At 42.8% G+C, this 23,147-nt stretch overlaps 1 protein-coding gene across 1 annotated transcript in view; it reads right to left on the bottom strand.

Moving 5' to 3' along the window:
- The window catches only part of NDST4 (N-deacetylase and N-sulfotransferase 4), a 114,137-nt gene extending 93,188 nt beyond the window's left edge, over positions 1-20,949 (bottom strand). Inside the window, exons 1-2 of the mRNA XM_063415263.1 lie at positions 20,850-20,949; positions 4,031-4,114 (exon numbers count right to left, since the gene is read on the bottom strand). The gene's annotated coding sequence lies outside the window, so the exon portion shown is untranslated. The remainder of the gene's footprint in view (positions 1-4,030; positions 4,115-20,849) is intronic.
- Positions 20,950-23,147: the final 2,198 nt, after the last annotated feature.

Here is a 23,147-nt window from a genome sequence, read left to right as displayed (position 1 = left end):
CAGTCCTAGATCATGATCCCAAATCAACATACCTGAATACAAATACCTGTGCACATGAACAAAACTTCAGAGCAAGTGTTCAAAGATAATTGAAAGACTACTTTTTTTTAAATCAGAATTTCTGAGCAGTAGCTCTGTTGTTTACAATGGTTAGGATGTTTTGGTTACCTGCAATTTTTTTTTTTTTTTACACTACAAATTTTGGTCCTTGACTTTAACAAAAGGAAAATTGTAGTCAGTGTCCCACACCTGTTCAGCCTTCTCGAGGCAATTGTGCTTCTGCGCAGCCACACTGTGCTGTTATCAAACATCACCTGAAATGACAGCTGAAAAGCTGTCCTGGAGAATTTGTATCCACACTTAGGGCTGCACACATCCATTTAGCAGGTAAATAGGCATTTCCATGGATGCTTTAATACCCTATTATTCTGCAAAACCAGATACCACAGCACTTTTATGGGTGAAGCTCGGAGCGGCTCCTTAATTATTTTGCTGGATGCTTACATAAAGTCCTGTAAACTTCAAGAAATATATATAATGTTCAATCATGTGGCAGTAATACTGGTGTACTGCTGACAGAAAAGGCTATTGGTATCCATCTGGGAATGTAATTTTCAGCTTGTTTACTGGCACAGGGCAAACTATCTTCTTTTCATTTTCTCTCTCCTGTTTTTGTTTCTTTTTTATGGGTATTAATTTGCTCTTTGGTGCTTGAACCCTTTTTCTGTGTCAATCCTTCTATTGTTCTTGCTTTGAATATGTTCTTAATTAGCCTTCTTAAATGTGCATTTATAGGTATGCCATAGTAGGTGAGGAGGACTGAGGGAAAAACAGCACTAAAAGGGCATAGTTCTCTTCAAAGAGAAGAAAAGAAAAAGTGAAACTTCAAATCTCCTCACTTTCCATTAGGTTTTACCATTGATTTCTGTATTAGCTCATTCACAGTGATCCTGAGTTTAAAGTTAAATTATGTTGTCCATTATAAGTAGGGAGCTTTAGACGTCAGTTCAGCAAAACAAGTCTACTTAAATGTTTAAAGCTGAGCATGTGGTAAATTCTGCATTCAGTTAGGATTTTAATAGGCTTATAGAATTTACACTACTTTAGCTAGAAATTTTTTTTTAGAAATTACACTATTTTAGTTTCAATCCTGTCATGGCTTTCCCTGACCTGAATCAGTGTCTTGTCTTACAAAAAACTAGAAGGAATTAGCAAACAAAACAATATGCAGCAATATATTCCTTTTGGAGCTGGTTTTGGAGTCTGTATGTAATTGTGGTTAACAATTGTGGCTATATGAGATGAAGGAGATAACTTGGTCTGAGTTGAAGAAGAAATGGCATAGAAGAATAAATGAAATAGAACAGGAGTAGTAACAGCCTACTGTAAAATGCAAAGAACAGACCCCAGGTGGCTGCAGGGAGGTGTGTGGTACATATTTGCTCCCTAAAATCAAAGAGAAGGGTCTGAACATAACTGGGTACCTGTAGAAAAAGAAGAAATCCAATCCCAAAGTGTTCTTTAAAAAGGGACACAAAGCCAAAGCAAGAATTATGGCTAAAATCTGGAGCTCACAAAACTCAAATGCAAATACACTTTTAAGACTCCAACTTATGTATTTTGTTTTTTCTCACTTGGACAGTGATAAAGTAACTCCCCCCCGGTTCACGTCTCTGATTATTTTTGCCAAGGGGCACTTGACTGAAGCTATTGATCTCAGTGCCAAATTAACATGTTATGCAGGGGTTAATGCATTTTTGTTATAATGGTTGCTGTTGCTTGTAGATTCATAAACACGGCTGTACTCTAAAGGAAGGCACAGAGTATTTTTCAGTGATTAGATGAGGTTGTTTCAGTAGAAACTGTGATTATTTGCAGGAAGAAGGTGCCCTACCCTTATGAAAATGCCCCTTGAAATAAGCGCTGTGATGTTTGTGTTCCAGTTGTAATAATGGAAATGCAACCTGTGAGCCCTCCTGAGTAAAAGTAGAAAAAAGAATCACTCTGAAGCATGTGAGTAACTTGGAGAGAAAAAAAATCTGCATTCCTGGAAGTGTGGGTCTTGAGTTCAGTCTTATCTAGAAGCTCATGCAACAGGTGTATTTTCCCTTACAATAAGGCTGTAAGGCAGACCAGACACTGCACAGACATCAGCGAATTCAGCCCTCAGCTGAAATAGTTGTCCTAAGCTCTCATGACAATACAACAGGAAAATCCCAGAAAGCCCTGTCAATGCAACAGGAAAATCCCAGAAAGCCCTGTCAATGCAACAGGAAAATCCCAGAAAACCCTGTCAATGCAACAGGAAAATCCCAGAAAACCCTGTCAATGCAACAGGAAAATCCCAGAAAACCCTGCTGAAACCCTGTTGGTATCCAGTTTTGCAGAATAATAGGGTATTATATCCCAGAAAACCCTAAATTTCACAGGACATGGAAAAGAGTGCACAGGGCTGCAGTGCCACTAAGGCATTCTAAACTTGTAAAAATAAGGGAAAATAAATGCAGCTTAAAGAAATACTGAAAAAGCACAGCATGTACCAAATTCTGATTTGGATTACGAGAATTTGCTCTGACACTACAAAAAAGCAGAAAGATTGAAGTGAAAGAGAAAGTGTCTGTGGTTTCCTGTCTGTCCTGCCTAAATATGAGCTTCAGCTAATTTTTTATTTGATATTTGGAACAGAAATATTCTGAACATTTCACTAAGTAAACCCTACAGGAATCCAGGTGGTAGCTGGATTTCAATATGGATGTGATGAAAGATATATATTTAGATGTCCAGAGTAGGCTGGTATGTGATGTCTCCCATAAAGAAACATATTTAATGTGGGTGTTGACAGAAACACTAATACAATTGATGCTGCTAACTTACCTTCCAACAAAAGCAGAAAAATCACAAGAAACAAGTCTGCTGCTTTGACTCGGTTGAAAGAATGAATTATTATTACCCAGATACTAAGGCTAAGAGGAAAAAAGAACAGATGTGTCTTATTTTATCTGTGTGGGTCTAAAGCTGTTATTTAAACAATATAACCTTCCACATGGGATGTTTGAGTAAGAAATCCTTGGTTATTTAGTCTCTGGCATAGAAACAAGGCAGAGTGTGGAAAGTTTCCCCTCTTGTCTAGCTGCAAGTGTTGAGTTTCATTCACTTTAGAATCCCAGATGAGCCCTGGCTTAAAAATCATAAAGAAGGCATAATAACAGAGTTACACTGACTGGAAAGCATTGTAATCTAGTACCTCTCATAACAGTAAGTCTATAGTAAGTTCTCATCCAACAGGTTCCATAATTTAGAGATCTGCAGCATTTAAGGTTATTGACACTGCCAGAACAAAGTCTTTGACTGGCCAGTATGGACTATTTAAACTCAAAATCTCGGTCCTTTGAAATTTGGAACTTTTTAGAGCAGCACTATCTTTGTTCATTAGGAGATAGGGCAATACACTAAAATTCTCTGGTGATTTTCTTTTCAGTCAAAGAAACGATTCACAACCACTAAAATTAGATCAGGGCCTCGACTTTAAAAGCTAAATGCAGCCAGAAGTGAGAAATAATATATCAAATTCTAGAGTTCATGGATTCTTTATGAGAGCAAATTTAAAGACAGAAGAGCACAAAGGAAGATCTATTGCGAACCTGTGGGCTTTTAACTTTTCAGAAGGATTTAGAGATCATCTTTCTAGTCATGTTCATGCTGACAGTGCTGTGTGGATGTAATGGAAGGCAGATCTGATTTCAGGTGACAAAAATCACAGTGTTTAGAGAAGGTCAGATATTTTTTCTCCTCCCTCATAATTTTATTTTTTCAGTTCTTGACCAGAAAAACAAAACAGATCTTGTTGCAAACACCTAAATGCTTGTAAGCCCTGAAGAGTACTAAAACAACTCCACCTCCCCTGAAATATTTAACTCATTGTGAATACCATGCATCAAGTTTTAAGGAAGTCTGATCTTTCCTAACATTTTAAGGGCACATTTAAGGTTTAACTGCAGGAAAACAAACAGAAATTAGAGTGTGGGCTTACCTTGCATTAGGTACTGCCTGAGTGAGAATTCTTGCTCAGGGGTAAATATGAGGTTGTATAGATCATTCTGAAGAGCCTTATTGCCTGTGAGATTAAAATTCTTGTATGAAAGCAAAATCATAACATATTTATAAAACTTCTGTTAAAAGCAGAACTTAAACCAACATATTTCCAAAAGCTGTAATTACTTAATAATGAGAATTAATGAGAAAAAGGTCAAGAATAGTTCCTGTTTATCTGTGTAAGTCCCTTGGGAAGCTCACAGAATCACAGGAGGGTTTGGTTGGAAGGGGCCATTACAGACCACCTAGTGCAGCTCCCCTGCACTGAACAGGGACATCTTCAGCTGGAGCAGGGTGCTCAGAACTCTGTCCTTGAATGTTCCCAGGGCTGGGACACGTGCCACCTGCTAGGCAGCCTCTCAGGCAGGCAGGCAAGAGGAGAACACATCTGCTTGTCCTAACAATCACCAGATCCCAAACTGACCTAAACACAAATTGCAGCTATTTTACTGGGAACTTTTGTCTGGGCTTTGCCTGACATATGGCTCATTTACACACTCCTGTTGGGGACAGACCCAATGGCTTGCTGATTTTCTGCAGACATTTCTTTTCAGGAACCCCTCACGTGTACTTTATGTCCCTAAATGATTATCTGTGAGAAGTGTATGGACATGGGACAAGTTTGAACAAAGCACAATATTTGTTGTCTTTGTGAAGTAACGGGGTTATTTGCTGGATAAATCTGTGAGGTCATGCAGTGCTCAAAATAGACTCTCCCTGCAGCATTAAATATAATTGTTATGTGGCTGATATAATATCCTAATCAACATCTTATCTTGGGTTTATAGAAGTGTTGTTATAAACAGGCAGCTTTAACCTTCATTGATTTCAAGGACTCCGTCATTATCCGTTTTCCAGGGTGAGGTCTCTAATTACTGAGCATTCTGGTGCTTAATTTCATGTGATAGGCCTGAAACTCACAGATAAATGGTCTCACATCACTCTGAGGATGAAATCGTTTAAGGAGAAAACACATTTGAAAGAAACGTCTCCAGGTGTACCTAAGAGCATACATTTCACATAGCAAAATATCATTTAAGCAAGGCTTGCCTACTGTTAGGCCACCAAGAAGTTTCTTCTGTCTGGCTTTTTTGGCACTGTGCTAAGGAAGCTCCCCCAAAGGAGGTGATTTTTTCACCCTTTTTGCCAAACATCTAAACACAAGGCACACTGCACTTGAACAGGAGGGTCATTATTCACTGAGGTGGTTTCTTTTGTGCCCTTGGCTATTTGCTTTGAAGAAAGCATGTGGGTTGTAATTTCAAAATACCATTTTTCTCTGTGAGACCATTCTACCTGCTAATGTAAGCTTCTCACCTAGTCACAGAACGAATATTTGGCATTTTGCAACTGACATCAAACTTATTTCATACCTCTATTTTTTTCTTTTTTGCAATAGTGTTGTAAGTATACATGCCAAGCGGCTTTCCCACTCTGGAAACATTAGACAGAAGCAGACATCCCTACAACTGGGCTCTCAGTGGGGAGATGGGCAAGAAATAAGCCCTCATCTTATTAAAAACACATGCAAACTCTTATTTTTTTCATAACCAAGAAGATATGCCACACATTTATTTATTCCAAGTCCCATTTTGCAGCACATGCACAGCCAGAAAAGCCCTCTGTCCAAATTACCCCTGGGTTTCTGAACCCAGTGTGGGTAATCCCCCTCCATCAGTGCCATCACACAGGCAGCCAGGTGTCAGGTTCTTAGCTCAGGCACTTCTGGTCACTCCCAAACACACATTTCCACCAGTGGAAAGTAAAGCCAGGGGAACAACCAGCAAGGCTTTTTTGTGGAGTCATAAAACTCTCCTTCTCTTCATTTCCCTGCCTGTGAGCAGCTATGCTGGAAACAGCTGGTCAGCCTCAGCTTAAAGAGCCTTGGGGGCTGTTTATGTCACTGCTTTTCATTCTTACCATTCAGCAAGAGGACTCAACTGCAAAACTGGAGATGCCAAATTAGAATAAGTTTCTGTTTTGACCTTTTACCAAATGTCAGCCCTTAAGAAGTTGCACTTATGCCAGCCCACTCCTCAGGCACCTTGTCATCAAGAGTGTGTCACGGGTCTCTGTCCCACCCCAGCACACACCCTGTGATTGCAGCATGCAGAATCTGTAGTGCCATGGTGGAATGGGGGGCAAAGGGAAAAAGGAGCACATAAAAAACCATGAAACAAATAGTTTTGACCTATGAATTATGCACTCAGTTGTGCATGAAGTTAACATAAAAATAATGCAGTCTTACAGGAAAATGCTCTGACAGTGCATCAGGCTGAGAAATCTTGCCTAGGAGAAATATCTTCTTAAATGGACTTTGGTTTTGGAAGTCAGGCTTTGTCTATGTATTCATCTGATATCTTTCTTAATTCCATCTTTATGAAGATGGTTTCATAGCATATTGCAGTGCAATTGTACAGGTTTCTTAGAACTAGTGAAAATCCAATCTCTTGTATCACATATAAAAGAATCTCTGATTCCAGAAACAGCAGTTTACTGTTCAGGAACTCCTGGAAGACATACCAACATTTTACCTGCTGATAAAAAGTGTATTAGCTGGAAAAAGTCCACAGGTATGACAGGTATGGATATCTTTGAACTGTCTAGATGAATCAAACCCACTTTGAATTCCTTTAGTAAGGACAATAATGCACCCTTTCTGACAAGAAAGATCCTTTGATAGCAGTCGTTTTTATCCTTTCCCTCTTGTTCTTGCATCGTAGAGAGAACAGAAACTATTCTTAGATGCCACGAAGAGTTGTGGTTCTGTTCCTTCCCAGCTATCAAGTGTTTCCTGGATTTTCTATTTTTTTTTCTATTAATGGTGCAGGGCACAGACTTTATGATCAAGATCAGATGTTTTGCTTCAGAGAGAGAGGGGGCTGTTATTTCCTGACAGCCAGCAGAGCTACTGCTCTAGCTTGAGGGGCTCAAAGAGAGACACATTCATTCCTCTGCATGTGTCCCATGACATTCCAGGCATCTATACAGGGTCCTGCCATTCCTTACAGAAAAAAGCCTGCTGTGCAACTGGAGCTGTTGGGTTCTAAAAACACAAAAAATAACTTGTCTAGCAAATTACATAGTGCTAAGTGTGTTGATAACAGTCCCCCACTGATGTCTACCCTGTGCCCACAAAGAACAGGAATCCAACATTGGCTTGGTGTGTGAGTTGTTCCTTTAGTCCAGATGTTGGGGGCTGAACGGGTTTTGTGCTGCAAGTCACACAGGTGATTCCTGCTGAGCCTGGAGCAGGCGTGTGTGCAGGCAGCAGCTGCTCTCTCTCCCACACTTACACACGTTTCCACACGCCGCTGAAGTGTCTTTGCAGAGGTGCAGCTGATGTTACAGAAATGCAGAGCCCTCGCAGCAGCAGCAGCCGCGGGCAGGGCCCTTTCCTCCATCAGTGTGGCAGAGTGGGAGGGCTGTGCATCAGCACAACCTCCAGCATGACTTGGATTTGCTATTAATCACTCATCTTTGCATAGAATCCTAACAAGGGCTTAGGCTGCAGCGTGCCTCGTGTCTGGGAGCGGGCCCTGGCATTAGCATTCAGAGCCCATGCAGGTTGTCTCGGGCTTCTAGACAGTGCAAGGTTACAGCAGAGCCGTGCCCGTGCTGCGCCTCACAGCCATGTGAGCAGAGCCAGGCTGCTTTCGGCTGACTGCTGGAGGAATTCAGCACAGCCAGGACATGAGAGAGGCCCCTGAAACCAGCCTGGCCAGTGCACACTCGCTGGGAGCCACCACAAGTACAGGACAGGGCGAGCTGAGCTGTGGAAGCTGCTCCTCAAGAAAGAGCCACCTTCCCTTGCCTGAGCTGGAGGTCATCTCCAGAGGGCTGAGGTGGTTTCACCCAGCTCCTGGATTCCTGCTCAAGCACACCTGCCAAAGAATAAGACACGTCCCACCTGCCAAAGGAAGAGGACACGTCCCACCTGCCAAAGAATAGGACACGTCCCACCTGCCAAAGGAAGAGGACATGTCACACCTGCTAAAGGAAGAGGACACGTCCCACCTGCCAAAGAATAGGACACGTCCCACCTGCCAAAGGAAGAGGACACGTCACAGAACCCTCCCTCTGCTACTCATCTCTTTGCAGTATCTCAGTAACCACATCACTCATGCACTCAGAACAGAAAATGTTCAGTCATTTTCATTTTCTGCTTTAGGTTTTTAAATCCTTCCTTGTTCCCCACACTCTAAACACAAGGGGCTAGGGTCAGTGGGGGAAAAATGACCACATACCTTGCCTCCACTAATTTTGCTTCAAAATTATGAGGCAAATAACTGGGACAGAGGGACTCTGGGGGCAATGTAGTGCTTAGTAGTTCTGGCAGAATTATCGATGGACTGCAGAGCAGTTGGATGAGAGCTCTTTTTATTGACTCTGTGTTGTAATAAGGAGCCATAGATTCAGTAGTACATCCATCCTTTTAAATTAGCAGACGCATTGCTTGTGAAAATGTGTTATTCTGCATACATATGTATAGGAAGCAAGTCCTGCATCTGCATTTCAAGTCCGACTGAAGTGATTCCTGTGTATAATATTTTTAAGATACACATATCAGCGTACACAAGACAGCTATTAAAGTACTGGGGGATGTTTTGAGAGGAGAGGCACGTAACTGATGCATTGCTGGTAAACACTTTGTCTCCTAATGTCGTTTGTTCCATGCCGGTATTCAAGCCCTGCCTTTCATTTCCCATTGTGATTAAAACTAGGCGGGTGTTTAGCTACAAAAGGCCCAGTGCTAATGCTCAGCACTGTTTATCAAAACATGCATATGCATTTCATTCCTGTAATGTGCGAGCCAGAGAGTGATCAGAGCTTAAATCCTGAACGGCGGGCTCTGATTTTGATTAGTGGCACTTACACACTGAGGCAGAGACATTTCTTATTATATGATCTACATTTCAACTCCATTTGGCATAAAGGTAAAATCATTTTTCCGTGCATAAAAACTGTAAATCAGATAAGAATTGATTGTATTTGTTGGTTTAATGAAGTAAGATAGTGGATTTCTGACTAATGCATTGGAAAGTATTTATATAATAGAGAGTTCTGCCATCATAAATCACTTTGTGGGGAATGCAACAATTTTTTATTGGAGGTCACCAGAGTTAGCAGCAAAATCAATTCAAATCAAATCACAGAGCTGCTGTATACATCAGGAGACTGCAAAGGAATTAATACACTTATGTATTTGCTCACCGGGCATGCCTAAATTAAATATTAACAGTTTGCATGAGGATGAAGATGTCTTGCATTACAACCAGTTCATGTGCTCTCATGCCAGGCAGTCCCAGTAGCTGCTCAGTAGAGGCTGGAGGAGTTTACATTTCGAAAATCAGACTACATCCTTTTGGCTAAGGAACACATGCACGGTGTTTTTCCACTGTACTGACCTGGAGCCAATTTTGAAAATGTGATGAATTGCTCTCACAGTCAAATTACTTCTTTTGGCAAGAAAAGTTCATCCCCGAACTTTTAAGCATTTTTTTCATGTTGTCTAATTAATACCCACAGAGCAAAATTGCTGCAGTGGGTGTTGTCAAAGCCATTTCTGCTTCCTCTACAGCTCAAGTTCAGAGTCTGCTATCTCATAATTCTGGTTAACGAGCAAATTCTAAAATACAAGAATAATTTCCTTCTTTAGTGGAACCAGAACCTGGCACAAGGATAAGCTGCATGGAGGCGTAGAATGATTGCTCTTAAACTTCCTTTCCTCAGTAAAAACAGGATCAGTTCTCTGAAACTGAAAAGTCAAAAGTAGTTGGGAGGCAAAAGCTAAAAAAGCCTGTTTCTCCTGATATCCTTTTCTCCATTTGGGAAAAATGAACAGACATTTGCTCCTCTGCCCATCCATGAAAAAGGATCATCATGTGTGTTTAGCACAGACCTACACCTTGGTGTACTTGTGCTGCTGAGGATGAGACAGTGGCTTCATGTACGTGTATTATCAGACCCTCATTTGCTAGCTCACACATCAGCAATACTGCAGGCCTTCTGAAGGACAGCCCTGTCTAGCAGAAAGGTCTCTGAGCAGGGGCTGTTCTCAAGTGCCCAGTTCAAAGGAGAAGCTGTAAACTCAGTGACAGGAATAATTACAATGTCAAACAGATTAACAGTAAGTCAGTTCCTGGCCATACAACTACAGGATGTATTTAACAAGTCAGTGATCTAAATTTAAAAGCACAAACTCCAGTCACGTGGACTAAATTTAAGTCTTCTCCTGGGCTCTGCAATTACAAAAATGTAATTAAAGAACGGAGCAGTTATTAGGGGAATTAAATCAGGCAGGAACTCAGTCCACTTTTGCTTTCTCGTATGAGTTAGGCTTCAAGTCATGCACAAGGGACGTGGGGAACCGAATCTGCTCTTTATTTACACCTGTGTAGCTCCATTTGGCCTTAAGCCTGAAATGCCATGGACAGCACAGAACCGCCTTTCCCTGAGCTGTGGCCCCTTGAGCACAGTAACACAACAAAAGGGGAAGGAGCTACATAAAATTAGATAAAGAAGGCCTTAAACCAATTCCTGAGACCCTCCTGGAGCTGCATGAATTAAACAAAATCACTTTGAGGTGTGCTACATCCTTCCCTGCACTTCACAGCACTGGGGATACATGCTGCCATGTACTCATTCCATAAATAAGCTGAGTCAAAGTGGATCTGGCTAATCTAAAGTGTTCCCGGATTTCTGTCGGCTACCTGGTTAAAATGTAAACGAACTGTTTGTTTCAGAAGCTAAAACTTAATTATATCTTTATATATTATGAATTATAAATGCATATACTTTATAAACTTAAATACAGGCATTAAGTATAGAGCTATATATATAAATTATATAGAGGCATACAAACAATGTTTCAACACTAATGGGTGATTAAAATGAAAAAAAAATCCACATTTAACAACTACAGTGGGCGACCTTTTCCCTCCAATTACGTTTAACCCCTAAACTCTTGCTTTGCTTGCAAATTTGGATGGCTCTGAAGGCTGGGAGAAAGCTGTGCTTAGGAATAGGCTGTTAAAAATTCTGCAACACGGGGATAAGGCAGAGGCCTCCTGGGAGCCAGCTAATGGAGTGTTTCCTTGCACGTCCCAACAGCCAGGGCAGAGCGGGCTGAAGCCTGACTGTGAACACCACACCAACAAAAAGCTGATTCCTAACGCTACAATTAACTTGACTTCTGTGAAACATTCATAACCTGCAGTCTCCTGTAGGGTGTTTTGCTGGGAAAGCCATGCCTGATGTCTTCTGCTGTAACACATTACCCTTAATGTGACTGCACTGGGTTCTGCAAAGTGGGTAGGCTGTGTTTGCTGCGCTAAATTTACCTCTGACAGAGAGGTTACTCAGACTCAACCAACAGAACTCATCATATGATGCATTATTCACAGTAATGGATTTATTCTTAATCCCATCAGCTTTATCGCCAAAGAAATGGGATGGGCTTTCTGAGGGAAGCTAATCTTCAAGATGTTCACAAAAACTATGCTGGTAATTGCCATGAAAAGCATCAGTTGAAGGTTTGGTAAAGCTTCCCTTCAAAACTGGGCCTGATTTTTCTAATCTTCACATAACACGTTTCTCTCAGGTTTATTTTGGCCTATGTAATCCTGTTTAGCTTTTCCACTACTGATTTCCAAGATGGAACTTCTGGAAACTGGTAATAATTTGGCTCATCTTCAATGTGCAAAGCAGTGCAAAATAGAGAGTACAAAATATACCAGGTTTAACACTGGTGCATAACCCTTCTAAACTCCCCAAACTTTCTCTGCTAAAACTATGAGCCCTTTTGCTGCATGAAGACTTTTTGGATTTTTGAGTGGGTTATCAATTCTTTTGAAATCAGCTGCCACTTACCAGACTTAATTATTAATTAGAGATTCCTCACACTTCCAGGTTATATGGGTGAGATTACAGGTAGTAAGATTGAGAAGAATGTTATTACTAATGACCACATGGTATAACAGTCTAGGAAATACGATTTTAAATATGTAGCTGGCATTTACTAAAACAGTTTGGTGATATTGCCTGTGATCTACAGTTAGGATCTCAAAGATCTAGTGGCAGCCTGCCCACCAATCCAGGTAAGTCACATAGACAGCACTCTTGGAAAATAACCTGAACAAGCAGCTGGCCAGGGCTGTGCAGCTCCACGCCAGGTACAGCCGGTGCAGGTACAGCCTGGCTACAGCCGACAGCAAGGGCTGGGGGACCCAGCTCCCCCACCTCCATCTTCGGTCACCGCTGCTGCTCTGGTCTTTAACCGCTCTCCTTTCCACAGCCGCTCGCTCTGATCTGCCTGCTGTACCCTGGAGGGGACGAGGGCCGGGGACGCCGGGCCGGGAACGCCTGAGGGGAGCCCCTGAGGGGAGCGGCTGAGGGGAGCCCCTGAGGGGGAGCGGCTGAGGGGGAGCGGCTGAGGGGAGCCCCTGAGGGGGAGCGGCTGAGGGGGAGCGGCTGAGGGGAGCCCCTGAGGGGGAGCGGCTGAGGGGAGCGGCTGAGGGGGAGCGGCTGAGGGGAGCCCCTGAGGGGAGCGGCTGAGGGGGAGCGGCTGAGGGAGAGGCCCTGCCCCAGGGCGCCTGAGGGGAGCCCCTGAGGGGGAGCGGCTGAGGGGGAGCGGCTGAGGGGAGTCCCTGAGGGGGAGCGGCTGAGGGGGAGAGGCCCTGCCCCAGGGCGCCTGAGGGCGGGAAACGCGGATCCCGCGCGAGGGCGCCTGAGGGCTGGGGCGAGCGGCGAGCCGGGGGCAGCTGTGTAAATTCGTATCATTTACTTGTAAGAACCTCCAAGGTAAGAGATGGACACAAGGCGGCTTGGGGCAGGCAAGTATTAAAATAGCCCACTTGGCTTCGCCAGACCTTAGCGAACGCTGGCCTTTCAATGGGGCGGCGAGGTGAGCGAGGCTGAGGGCGGGGCGAGGTGCGAAGGCGGCGGCACCGAGCGCTGAGGCGGAGGCCCTCGGTGCGGGCACCGTGGAGGGACGGGGGTCTCCCGGACCGGGGAAGGGGAGCTGGTCAGAGGAGAGACAAGGATGGACGGGGTTTTTTGCAGTGCTGAAGGCCCGTGCCTTTGGCTAGCCTGGTAGGTGTGTTTGGTCGGTGCTCAGGGAGGGAGGGTTGCCGTGGGGAGGCCATGGTGGCTCGGTGCTGAGGGCTCGGGAGCCTCTCCGGTGGGCTCTCGTGGGTACAGCCTTGTGGTACCACAGTGCAGGAGCTCTCAGCGCTGCCTGGGTGGTGGGGACAGGACCTCAGGCGCTCCTGGGGCTGTCTGGGCTGATGTAGTTTCTGTCTCCTTCCCCCAGGGCTGAATCACTTTAGGCTTCGTAGTGAAATTTTGGTTCCCTCTTCCCCACTATAACGGCAGAATAGCTATGTCAGAAATGCGGCTAAGTGCTCATGAGATGTGAAATGTATTGAGAGGATGCCATTAATTCAGATGTTTGAACAGCCTGGTTGGTTCTCCTTCCTGGTTAACACAAGCACTGGTGTGTCTTCCAGCCTGACATCTCTCTTCCAAAATATCTGTGCTCCCTGAAGTACACGAGTTACATGTCACTGTATGTGTTAAGTATACTGGAAAACAACGACAGCATTATTTATGTCTTGATTTATTTGAAGTCTGCAGTACTACGTAAATTCTGGTATATATGTCCAAGCTTGGCATCTTCAACCTCAATACTGAAATGCCTGGGCTGCTGTGAAGGCAAGAGATGAACTGCCTGAAGAGTGCCAGCCAGGTGTTTCAGGTGAGCCCAAGATAAAAGCAGGCCTATGTATTCACTCAGGCTGCCCTTTCCAGCTGTAAGGGCTAATTAAGAATTTCTTTATCCTGGCTTCTTTATTACCGTTGTCTCGGTTCTTATCAGGTAAAGTTGCACAGCTCTATTGACATTTTTTCTTAGAGAGCCTTTAGTTCCTAAAGTAAAACCTAAAATGTTCTTGAGAGAAGCTTACTGTGTAAAATAAATATGACATTTTAGCTATATTGCTTTTAAGCTCTTACCACTCTTCTGGGTAATTCTGAAGCAGCTTTGGGCTGTTACTTTTTCAGCTGACTTCAAGGTTACTCTGTACAAAATCCATGTTTATTTTTTTCAGCACAAACCTCCCAAATTGCATGTATCTTAACTGAGTTACGTTTCTGCCTAGTTCTTACTCTCAGGTACAGACCTATCTCTAATGAAAGCAAATACTTCTAAGTTCTTTGGGAGCTTCTGTCCTCTGTAAACTGGCAAGCATCTGCTTAGCAATACCTTAATTTTAGTGTTGCCTCAAGCAAAAGGGGTAAGGATTAGTTCTTGTGTTGTAACTACAAAAAATGAGGAGAAAAGGAAATGAAAGGTGTAAGCCTAGACAAAACTTTGGTATTGTAGCAGGAAGACAAAGTGTTTTGTGTGATGGCTGTGAAACTGTTTTTGTTTCTGAAACAAGTTGTTGATACAGTAGTTAAAGTACGAGGTAACTGCAGGGGGCTGAGGCACTGAAGTCTGTGAGGTGAGGGAAAGGGATGAATGCAAAAATTTACTGCTAGCTTTGAAAGCTTTTAAAGCTTTTTGTACCAGAAGTTTTCTTTTATGCCAACCAGCCTCTGTCTTGGGGCCTTGAAGTGTTTGGGCCCTGGGTTTTGTAATGCCATTTCACATCCCATGGAGGGTTATTAGTGGCTTTGTAAATACATACTGGGGACTTTTCAAGTCAGACTTGTAAATCACATCAGAAGATGCTGGGGAGGACCCTTTAAGACTGTGGCTGCTCGGGCTCACAGCTCCCAGATGTGGGGGTCTCTCGGAAAGCAGCTTGGCTTCCCCGTGCTCAGATCGTGTTACAAACCCCACACTGTGCTGAGTCTCAGATCTGTGCACAGTGGGACAAGCCCTCGGGTTTGACACAGCAAAATGAATCTTTATCTAAAGAAAGCACATTTCTTCTCTTTTGGATACAGTTTTGAGAGCCAGAGTACAAAGTATTGACTGAACCCAACCAGTCATGGGTGGTGATAAAATGCTCCAAATCCCTGCCTGGGAAAGCTGCTAGAAGAAACTTGTGTGTGCTTCTGACCCTTTCCTTTCTCTGTTCTGGTGAAAGGAGATGGTCCAAGCAGAGTGCAGCAGAAATACTCCTCTGATGGGAGCTGACAGCTCTTTGACCATATTCCCTAAACAATACCCATAACAGAGAAAGGCGTGTCATGTAGTTCTGAGTATTTCCCATCTTAAACAAGGCTGAAGCCTAAAGACTTTTCTTAATTGCCAAAAGGACAATGGTTTCTATTGTGCAGGGACATCCACCTCAGAAACTCTTATGCTGGTGTTTGTCAATGGCCGAGTGTAGAAAATAAATGCACGCAACGCCACCCAGAATGACTGTCATGAGAGTTCCCTCCCGTGACAAGGAGTCTAAAAGCTACAGTAGCTGAAAATTTAATGTCCATTATAGTGTGGAAGACTCGCTTTCAGTTAAACTAGGTGTAGCACTTAATGGAAAGTTTAAAGGGGGAGAGTTTTCTTCATGATTTTTCTGCAAATGTGTGTGGACTACTTTGCAGTTCTGTTGGCATTCCCCAGCTGTTTCCTCCTAGAAGCTGTGGCTGCCCAATCCTTGGCTGTATTTGAGGCCAGGCTGGATGGGCCTTGGAGCAACCTGGCCCAGTGGAAGGTGTCCCTGCCTGTGGCAGAGGAGTGGACTAGATGGTCTTTAAGGTCCCTTCCAACCCAAACTGTTCTGTGATTTCTCTTTGCATGCCACAAAAGAAAAACCTAGCACATTTTTTTGGTGGAATATGAAATGTCAGTTGTCTTTTTCCCTTGTGGCAATGTTTTAATAAATTCTGCAGGTATTTTTCATTCAGTTGCTCTGACAAAACATAATAAATTCTGAAATCTTTCTCATAATAAATGCATGTGTGGACTGCAGAAAAGCCTTTTTTCACAAGGCCAGTGTCTGCTTCAGGCACTAGGTGTGGAAGAATCAAAAACCCAGTGCAGTGAGGGAGCTTCTACACAGGCTGAACAGCAGTCCGACAAGAAAACAGTCTTGCTGGCTGATTTCTGACTTAGCTCTCAACTTCTTTACCCTCAGGGATCCCTGAGCTCCTCCCTCTTGCAGAAATGGGCAGAGAGACACTAAGGCTGCATGGAGTCACCATGTCCCTAGTGCAGAATTCTCTGTTCTTGGGCTCGGATACAGTGTGGGGGTGAAGGGAGCAGAGGTGTGAGGGCAGGGAAAGGCAGAGAGGAGAAAGAAATGAGAAAAGAGAAACAGGGCTGTGAGCAAGCACCCATTGCTCTGCAGAGTTACACAGGCTGCAGCCACAGCTGAGTTTTCCCAGCGCTCATCAGGTCACACACATGTTGAACTGAAGCACTGACGTATCTGGGTGGGAACTATGGACTAACATGTTACCTGTGCAGTGTAAATGCAGCTCTGCTTGATTCTGTTGATCATGCAGAAGTTTTTTCTGTAAGACCCTCCCACATTTCCTGGGAGAATCAAGTGGAAATAATGTTGGTTAACCTCAAGATGCTGTATTCAATGCATGTAATTTTTTTAAAAAAGGTTAGTGCTTTGGGAAATCAGTGACAGTAGACTTAAAACTTCTAAGTAAACAAAAAAAAAGTCACTTGGCTTTTCTGTGTATAGGTGAATGCTTATAGAATGCTTATAGTGTAGCTGGATGACCTTTAACATACACCATCAAACTCCAGTGCCTTGAGCATGTATATGGAAATCTGATGATAGCTGAATAAAAATAGCTGTATTTCAGTAGGGATAAAACAAAGTCTTCCAGGGCGGGGAGAAAGGCAAAGAAGGTGAAGAGAAAAATGTAATGTCTCTTGAAAATGACAGGCTGTTCTAGCAGGAACTTCCAGCTGAAACACTGGCCTGAGGCGCTTGTCGAGCATGGACTATTACACTCCAACCAGTTTAGCTTTTGCAAAGCTCTCATCAACAGCAAGCTCTGAGAAGTGTCAGTCAGCGTTAGGCACAGGAGCAGTGAGTGTCCCTGAACCCCGCACTCCATCCCGCTCTGCAGGGAGGGCACACCGAACACTCCCTGAGCGCCTCCTTCAGGCACACGGCAGCGGAAACGGGCAGGCTGCTCAGCACTCCTGGAGGCTGGTCATGAAATAAAAACATTTCTGTGTTATTAATTCTTTATTACTTATTTTGCTGTCTCTCCTGTGAGGTTTCTTCTGGTTTTCCTACTGATGTCCACAGTTACATACCAGCACAGTGTTTGGAATGAGATTAAATGAGGAACACAGGATTAACCTTATCCCTTGTGCGTGGCTGGTTCAGTGTATAGTGGCTGGTTGATGACATGTATTCAAATTTGTGTGCATATCATATTTTCCTATGCCATTTTTAGAAGGACAGAAAAGCTGTGTTCTGTGTTTCTGCTTTAGAAACTTGTTTTTTCTGCTTTGGAAACAAAGTTGAAAGGGTAGGAATCCTGTGGAGCTTTTTTTCATGGTGAGGCTCTGAAAGGTGAGTCTTGCTTGTTGAAGACTATCAATTTTCTCAATAATCTGAAAAGCATTTCAATGTTTTTGTGCTTGGCTTAGCAGAAAAAAAATTGAACATCACATCAGCTTTGAGCACATTCTAACCTTCAGAATTTTTAACAAAGCGTTCTTCAGGACACACACAATTCTGTACAATTGTACAAAAGCTTCCATGGGAGGCTCCCATGATTTCAGAGCTTCTATTGTGGCATTTGGAAAACGTGAAGACAGTCTGGTCCCATGGACAGAAAAAAGGGGAAAATGGGAGAAAAGAGAACCTAGACAGTTTAGAATAAATAATCCAAATCTGGGATACTAGAAGGAAAACCACATAAACAAAGGAGAACACACCACAAAACTCCCAAACCAACTAAAGAACAATTCAGAAAACCCCCAAAAAACCGATCAAAGAAAGAAACAAAAAAACCCCTCTAAACTTCCCCCCAAATCAACTTGTTCAAGTACTTGAACAAGATTAGAGACCACATAAAAACAGGTAGTTTATAGAGATAGTATATCAAAGAATGAAGAAGAAAATGCTTTAAACTTTAAGGAGAAACATTTTTTTTTAACAGAAACCTGATCATGTTTCTCCACCAGTGCAGAACTAGTGAGTATCTTCAGGCAGAAACTGTGGGCAAATATGCATGCAGCATTATTCAGTGCAGTGAGAATGGAGTATAGAAAGTATTAAAATGTTTAACACAATCATTTCCAGGGATTTATATGGCATTTAGTCTGTTATGAAATGACATACTGATAAAACTACTTCTAACAAGAGTGCTTAATGTACATTGGAAACTCTTGGAGATGTAATTGCGAGGGTGCAATCCTGCTTATTCTTGGGGAAAAAAATCTGGTTTACTTGGAGGGAATAGGATTACATTTCCACAGAGCAAAAAGTAGCTGGTATGTACTAAATGAATCTGCAACACAGCATAACGATGAAAGAAAATAGTTCATAGAACATCAAAGTTATTCTCCAAGTTTTATTTGTTTCTACATCAGCTTTCAGTAGAACAATTTTCACTTCTCTCTGCTCTGAATACACTGTTAACTTTCTGCAAGTCTTGTAAGTTATATAAAGCTTGTTTGCCTCAGAACTTCTTTGCAAAAGAAATTTTCATCCTGGCTTAAGGCCTAATGTTATCAGGTGAGGAACAGCCTCCAATTTTTTTAAAGGTAAGAGTGTGCCTGCTCAGACATTTAAAAGCCTTCAAGTTAAAACCCATAATGCTTGATATCTCACTGCTATTAATACTGAAGGGACCTGTAAATAAATTTGAAGGTATGGGACTGTTTGTATGTTTTTATGTATGTAAAACTTTAGGCAGCATTTGAATAGGGGGTTTTGACTGGAGGGTGCTGTACAGCAGTACTTGGCTGCAGTAGAATTAAGAGCTCACCCAGGGATGAATGAGAAGTTCAGGGGGTTATGTGGGTAAGGCTTTATTCTGTAGCAGTTTGAAAAAGCTCATTTTTTAACTGGAGAGAAGTTTTGCTCATAGCAGAAATCAAAAGCAACAGGAAAGCTTTACCTGAGGTGCTGCTCAGCCACTTCCTGCCCCTCCCTCTGACACTCTCACCCTCCCTTCCTCTCACCGCTCTCGGTTCTTTCGGCACTTATCCTTCTGTGGTCCCCTTTGGCCTCCTATACACCTGTCCCTGTATTTTCACTATTGTTTTCTTTCTATTCATTTGCCTCTCTGCCTGAGATGGTCAAACGCAGAACAAGAATTACTGCATCATTCAGCTTCCCTAGAAAATCAGCTGCAGGGGCTGGAAAGGGGTTACGTGGTGTCCAGCAGGAAATCTGCTGTGGTGCCTGTAGAAGGGGCAGAGGAAGTTATGGAGAGAGAGTTCAGGTGAACAGAAAGGAGTTGGGTGTTGTGCAGTTCAGGGGAGGATCTTCCCGGAGACTGCTCAGTTGTGCAGGGAGCAGCTTTGCTATCATAGAGACAGGCTTTGAGTCTTTGTAGGAAGGCCCTGAGAAACTCTGGGAGCCTGCCTGCTCAGGAAATGGCTCCGCAGCCAGAACAGCGCTGCTGGTGATGGACACTGTAATTGGGTTCCAGAGCACTGGCAACCTTGGAGCTTGGTGACACAGCTGAAGGAGCTGCTCGAATAAAAGTGACATTCAAGGTCAATCTTTGTGCTTTGTTTCATTTAAAAGAGAAGAGTGTGAGCAATTCTTTTCCTCAAGTTATTCTAGTGGGAAAGCATTGCTGCTTTAAAGGTAGAGTTCATCAGACTGGATATCCATGGATATTTTGCAACAAAATCATTTTCCTTTGTAATGAGAGAAAGTTATTTAGCCATTATCAGTAAATAGTGCATCTTAGAAAACTTGATGCTTTTCCTGACATTTTAATCTCTTTTTATATCCCAGAAAGCAAATAGCATCATGATTTTTCCCAAAGTATTAGTGAGATTTATTTTAAACCCACACAACCAAGCCGTGTAAACAGGTGCTAAGTCCTTTGGTGATGGCTCTAAAGTAATGTTAATTTTTTTTTCTGTCAGAGTGCTTTTCATCTTACACTAGGATTATATGACTTTCTGTGCCTCATATAGGATTAAATTTTTAACTGTCAGAAAGTTTTTTGGAAATCACTTGTACTTTTTGTAGTCAGGGTCCATATGCGATTTGTTCATTAGGTAAATCTAACAACCTAACAACAGGCTGGTGCAGGGCACATCTTTAACTGCAGATTTTGAAGTGTGATAATTGTAGTTGTGGACTGCTTGAGACAGTCTCCTGAGGCATGAGAATATTTAATAGCATTGGACTGTTGTCTTCATTTCAACGTCTGTTCCATAAGCTTGCTGTGCATGATTTAAAATATTAAAAAATGACAGGAAAATTAACAGCTCCAGCAGTTAGTCAAATGATAGAAAAATAGCAGTTCCAGTGAAAATGTTAAATATTTTCCATAGCATCATAGCTTGGAAAGACCGGTGCCTTTTTGCTGCCCTGTGTAATAGCAAGAGGCATCTGTGTGCTGCTGCTGCTACTGCTGAGATTGAGACCCTCTGCAGTCTCTTTGCTGGCTGTATTTCATTAACTTTTATAAACCTCTTGCCTTCAATAACAGCAAATGAAACTCCGGCACAATGTCTCCCTCTAGGCCACAGACAACTCCAACTTGCAATAATTCAGCGCTGGAGTTGAATAAAAGACAAATTATTCTGTCACCTGTCAGTAGCTACCATAGATCAGGCAGTAATGCCGGGTACTTACCGTGGGAGAAGCGGGGCTATTTTCAATTACTGCCAGCTCCTTAATTACCCTCGGCTCGGCTCCGAGCCGGCTGCAGGGCTGTGCTTCCTGCTCGGCCCAGCGCCGCGCTTCCTGTGCTGGGGCACACGGCCCCAGGAACAAAGAAACAAACCTGCGGTGGCAGTGGTTTCCTGGGGTACTTCACGGCGGTACAAGGAGCGATAAACTCGGCTTTACCTTCTGCGCACCGTGTGGTTGTGTGCGGCACAGCTGACCTGAGCCAGAGAGCTCAAACCTCTGCCTCCTCAGGAGCAGACTGTCCATGATCTAGCTCAGAGTAGAGCAAGGCAGGAGCCTTCCAGGCAGCTTGACACAGGAGCTCTCTGATGTTCTCCAGCGTTTGTTTATTCTCCTCGAAATGGTCTGTGTTGCACGTAGCACATTAGTACTGTCTGAGAACTGATTCTGGTGACAAGTCCTGATTAACCCTGCTCTAAGGAGTGACAGAAACAGTGCTCTGGCAGTGTCCACCTCAGACAGATTTGCCTTATTTTACCCTCTTGTTTTGTTTTCTAGCAGCTTGTTTTATTTTCTAGCAAATGCTTTGGTTCGTTTTGTTGGTTTTTATTTTTTTAAAAACTTCATAAGGCTCTAGCACCTCACTGCTTTTTTAGTCCAATGAAGAATTTGATGCTGAATGGCAGCCTACTGAAAAGTCATCTGTAAATTCCAAGAAGAAAGCAATGTTTCCATATATTTGTTTTCATGTTTTCTTTTCCAGACTACAGAGCATTATTTCTCCCACACCCACAAAAATAATGCCCCAAAGTGTGTCATTTGAGTAAAGGATAGGTTGTTTTTCTTGAGCCTGTCTCCCTTGTTCTGGGAGGAGTTAGCTATTCATGTTTCAGAACTGAGACAGCCTTGTTTGATAGATGTTGCCCTGCCGTGTGTGTGGGGCTGTCCCGGTTTGGGCTGGACGGAGGGAGGTTCCTTTGTGGTGGCCTGCACGGTGCCATGCTGTGCTGTGTTTAGGCTGGGTGCCCACCATGGTTGAATTCAACAGGGGCTGTGCCCAGCTCAGAGAAACTGCATGGATCCTGGGAACAGAAATTACCTGATTTAATGCTGTCAGTCCTTACGTTGTAGTTTGCAGAATTATACAAAACTGCTTCTGTGATTTATTGCACAGCTGGTTATCGGGAAAGGACAAATATATTTCAGCCTTGCTAAGTAATGTATGCATACAGCAAGCTGCTTTGTCAATGTCACATTAATTATCCGATAATATTGGACTTAATTCTTGTTGTAAACTTAGATGTGCATTCCCTTGCATCATAATAAATCAGGTAGTAAGCCATACCTGTTACTGCAAAAATGTTTCTAGTAAAGCTTATCCCCTCAATTAGCTGCAAAATGAATAGAAAGAGATTTCCCCTGTCCTCTTTATTTCCTCAGGTATTAGAAATTTATTTCATTCATGGTGTGGATAGACTTCACTGTATAATAAGCACCAACATAGGATGGTTTTGTTGCAAGAGCAGCAGTCTAATTAGGAGATTCCATTTTCCTGTTTCTGGCCTAGATTTCACTAAAGAGATGAGCTGTAATCATTGCATTCAGTTTCCCTGATCTTTTCTGCAGGATTCTCTGCAGCTAAACTTACAATAACTGTTTCTGTTTTGAAAACCCCTTCGTTCAAATGAATCCTTCAGATTTTAATTCTTGTTTTTTAAAAAAAACACCTAAGCAACGACAACAAATCATAAAAACTAAATCCTGTCTTCTAGGTATTTAGGAACTGAGAGAAAGCAGCATAATTTGCTGTTGCTCTGCTGGAACAGACTGTGAAAATTATCTTTGTCTAGTTTCAGTCTGTGTTTTATGATTGGCAAATAAAAGAAATAGAACAAAAAGAGACAAGTTATAAGAAATGCTGGCTGTTCTGGCATATATTTTCTTTTGCAATTGAAAACTAGTAAACCTAGTTACAATCTGACTATCAAAAACCTGTAGTCTGTCAAAATATTGCAGTACAAAATAAGATGGACAAGCCATTGCACCTGATGAATAGCAGCAGGGAAAGGAAAACCAGGTTAGAGAAACATAAGAGAAAAAAAGAGGACTACTTTGTTTCCTGGCAACTTTCTCGCTGTACAGTGCAGTCCAGAGATGCTTCTCTCTAAATTCATTCAATGTGACAGTGATGGGAAATTCTACAGCTTGTATCACAAGCTATCCTTTTTGTTCAGACACTCTAGAGCTCTGCTCGTGACAGCACGGGAAAGAAACCCAGGAGGTGATATGGCTTCACTTCTA

The sequence above is a fragment of the Prinia subflava genome, chromosome 18 (genome assembly GCF_021018805.1).
Source record: "Prinia subflava isolate CZ2003 ecotype Zambia chromosome 18, Cam_Psub_1.2, whole genome shotgun sequence".
Taxonomy (NCBI): domain Eukaryota; kingdom Metazoa; phylum Chordata; class Aves; order Passeriformes; family Cisticolidae; genus Prinia; species Prinia subflava.
This window is presented reverse-complemented; position numbering and strand designations above follow the sequence as displayed.